Genomic DNA, 4,392 nt, shown 5'->3' on the forward strand with positions numbered 1-4,392 from the left:
ATTTTTTTTAGTTCAACCTTATCCCCCAATTCAGGTTGTAAACTCTTATGCCGCGTACACACGATCATTTTTCGGCATTAAAAAAAAACGTTGTTTTTCAGCATGTCCAAAAAACATTGGCCCGGATTCAAGAAGCAATTGCGCCTGTGTAACCATAGTTACACAGCGCAATTGCTTACTTGCCCCGGCGTAACGAATGCTCCTGATTCAGGAACCTCGTTACGCCGACTGCAGCCTAAGATATGCGCGGCATAAGGCTCTTATGCCCGCATATCTTAGGCTGCATTCTTGCGATGGCCGCTAGGTGGCGTTCCCGTTGTGCTCAGCGTATAGTATGCAAATTGCATATTAACGCCGATTCACAACGTTACGCGAGCCCTGCGTACGCAGTTTACGTCGTTTCCGTACGGCGTCTTTCGCGTAAGGCTGCCCCGTATACCCGTCGTTCCCGCGTCGCGAAATGTCAAATTTACGTAGTTTGCGTAAGTGATACGTGAATGGCGCTGGACGCCATTCACGTTCACTTTAAAGCAAATGACGTCCTTGCGACGTCATTTGCCGCAATGCACGTCGGGAAAGTTTCCCGACGGAGCATGCGCTCTACGATCGGTGCGGGAACGCGCCTAATTTAAATGATTCCCGCCCCCTACGGGATCATTTAAATTGTGCGCGCTTACGCCGGGCATTTTGCCGGCGCGCCCACGCAATTTACGGAGCTACTGCTCCGTGAATCAAGTGCAGCGCAGTAAATTTGCGGGGGCGCAGGGCAAAAACGCTGCCCTGCACCTCCGTAAAAAAAGCGCAAATCTACCTGAATCCGGGCCAATGTTTTTCCAACTTCATCATTAAAAACGATGTTGCCCACACACCATCGTAAAAAATGATGAACAAAGCGTGGTGACGTACGACGGCACTTTAAGGGGAAGTTCTATTCGCCTTTTGGCTGCTTTAGCTGGTTCCGTGTTTGTAAAAGACGATTTGCGCTTTTCTGTCTGTTACAGCGTGATGAATGTGCTTACTCCATTATGAATGGTAGTTTTACCAGAACGAGCGCTCCCGTCTCATAACTTGCTTCTGAGCATGCGCGGGTTTAAAACGTCGTTTTAGCACACACACGATCATTTTTTACAACCCGAAAAACGAAATTTTTTAAAACGACGTTACAAAAAGGGAGCATGTTCGAATTTTTTTTTTTTGTCGTTTTACAGAAGCCGAAAAATGACGTGTAGCCCACACACAATCATTTTAAATGATGTTTTTAAAAAGGCCTGGCCTGTATGCCCGCTAAAGATTTTGGATATACGTGTAAAGTGACATTTAATGTGTCCTTTCCTCAGCTGCTCTTGCTCCCAGGAACGAAGCAGCCAGGCATCTCTCTAAAACAAAAATGAAAAGGTCATGAATATTATTCCAGTTCTAAAATATCTAAATGACAGTTGGGAAAAAGAAATAATCTGAAACGGTCACTTGCGAAGATATGAATAGAAAAATGGGCAATCATTGATATTACAACTAAATGTTCAAATCAAACATCACTTTCTAAAAAGAAAAGAGAGACATAATTTTTTTGGGGGTTTTAAACTTTAAAGCCCTGTACACACGATCGGTCCATCCGATGAGAACGGACTGATGGACCGTTTTCATCGGTTAACCGATGAAGCTGACTGATGGTCAGTCGTGCCTACACACCATCGGTAAAAAAAACGATCGTGTCAGAACGCGGTGACGTAAAACACAACATGCTGAAAAAAATGAAGTTCAATGCTTCCAAGCATGCGTCGACTTGATTCTGAGCATGCGTGGATTTTTAACCTATAAACGATCGTTTTTTGCTATCGGTTAGGTATCCATCGGTTAAATTTAAAACAAGTTGGCTTTTTTTTAACCTATGGATAAATAACCGATGGCGCCCACACACGATCGGTTTGGACCGATGAAAACGGTCCATCAGACCGTTCTCATCGGTTTAACCGATCGTGTGTACTAAACGCGGAACTAAACCCTCCTTTCTTTTTCAACCAAGGAAGCTTCCATCATATCCTCTTTTTGATCTGCATGCCTTGAATGTAATGCCGCGTACACACGATAATTTTTCGGCATGAAAAAAACGTTGTTTTTCAAAAACGTCATTTTAAATTATGGTGTGTGGGCTACACATAATTTTTCAGGTTCTGAAAAACGACAAATAAAAATTCGAACATGCTGCATTTTTTAACGTCGTTTTAAACTATGTCGTTTTTCGGGTTGTAAAAAATGATCGTGTGTGGGCTAAAACGATGTAAAAAACCTGCGCATGCTCAGAAGAAAGTTATTATGAGACGGGAGCGCTCGTTCTGGTAAAACTACCGTTCATAATGGAGATAGCACATTCATCACGCTGTAACAGACAGAAAAGCGTGAATCGTCTTTTACTAACACGGAATCAGCTAAAGCAGCCCAAAGGCGAATAGAACTTCCCCTTTATAGTGCCGTCGTACGTGTTGTACGTCACCTCTCTTTGCTAGAATCTGGCCCAGCATGTCCATCAGTTGAGACTGCATTGACCAATGCAGCCTAATGCATGTGGTGTAAACAAGCTCTTACAGAACCCCCTTATGCATCCGAAGAACATAGTTTTAGAAGATTACCCTCTACCCTCATTATAAAGGCAAATAGAGAAGCAGTTAGGAGATGGATAGAGCACGTACTTAGTGCAGGTGGCACTCTGGAGGGGGCAATTTGTCAGAGAAGTGCAGCCCATGGGGCCATTTTTCTGTCTTCTGTATCATGAAGAAATCCATCACACATCAGTCTCTTATTTAGAATTATCCATTCTCACCTGGGGTGTCTGGTACACTAGAGCAGTATTTCTCAACTCCAGTCCTCAAGGCTCCCCAACAGGTCATGTTTTCAGGATTTCCCCCTGATGAAACGGCTGTGGTAATTACTAAGGCAGTGAAACTGATCAAATCACCTGTGCGAAATAATGGAATGCCTGAAACCATGACCTGTTGGGGTGCCTTAAAGTGGAGGTTCACCCAAAAACTACATTTTTAACATTAGATTGAGGCTCATTTTGTGAAGGGGAATCGGGTGTTTTTTTTTTAAATCGAAGCAGTACTTACCGTTTTAGAGAGCGATCTTCTCCGCCGCTTCCGGGTATGGGCTGGGGGACTGGGCATTCCTATTTGATTGACAGGCTTCCGACAGGCTTCCGACGGTCGCATACAGCACGTTACGATTTTCCGAAAGTAGCCGAACGTCGGTGCGCTGGCGCCATATAGAGCCGCACCGACGTTCGGCTTCTTTCGGCTACTCGTGACGCGATGTATGCGACCGTCGGAAGCCTGTCAATCAAATAGGAACGCCCAGTCCCGAAGACCATACGGCGGAGAAGATCTATCTCTAAAACGGTAAGTACTGCTTCGATTAAAAAAAAAACACCCGATTGTGCTTCACAAAATGAGCCTCAATCTAATGTTAAAAATTGTTTTTCGGGTGAACTCCCGCTTTAAGGACTGGAGTTAAGAAAGACTGCACTAGAGCTCCTCAAGGAAGGTGGAGATAGACACCTCAGGGCTGAGAAGCAGTAGGCGAAGTGGTCAAGGGTCACATGACTGCACCCACCAGAGGAGGAGGAAGATCATCAGCAGAGACTCCATACACTGGGCACTGCCATATTGCTCGCAGTGTGTATGCTCTATTTCTGACTGAGCCTGTTAACATCACTAGCACTTCTACATACACCCCTAATTGTATCCATGCCCAATAACACCCGCTAGCCTCTCAGACTTCTGATATTCACACTGTGCATGCTCCATCGGGGACACTCGTTCAATGACGCCATTGGCACAGCTACATCCCCAAACTCTGCCCCTTATTTGATTACTTGTTTAACCCCTCTCGCTCACTTATCTGATTACAGGATGGGACTCAATAGAGTTGTTTATGGAGCCAGAAAGCTGATGGGGTACAGGGAATATGAAAAAGTGAATTCCCCAAATAACCAAAAGAGAGAAGTGATGGTGAGTGAGAATGAAGATGAAAAACTTGAGAGAAAAATTACAGAAGCAGCATTGTGAGCATGCAAGCTAATATAAACTCATATAGCCGGATTCTCGCAGTGCGGCGCATCTTTTGGCCGGCGTAGCGCATCTCACATGAGCTACGCCGACATAACATAGAGAGGCAAGAACAGTATTCACAAAGCACTCAGCTCCCAACGTTGCGCCGGCGTAACGTAAATAGGCCGGCGTAAGCCCGCCTAATTCAAAGTAGCTAGGAAGTGGACGTGATGTATTAAAATGAAGCGTGACCCCATGTAAATGAAGGGCCGAACGAACGGCGCATGTGCGTGCATGCTCAGAATCACGTCGCATATACTCCCTAAGATACGACGGCAAAATGCTTACG

This window comes from Rana temporaria, chromosome 4 (assembly GCF_905171775.1).
Source record: "Rana temporaria chromosome 4, aRanTem1.1, whole genome shotgun sequence".
Taxonomy (NCBI): domain Eukaryota; kingdom Metazoa; phylum Chordata; class Amphibia; order Anura; family Ranidae; genus Rana; species Rana temporaria.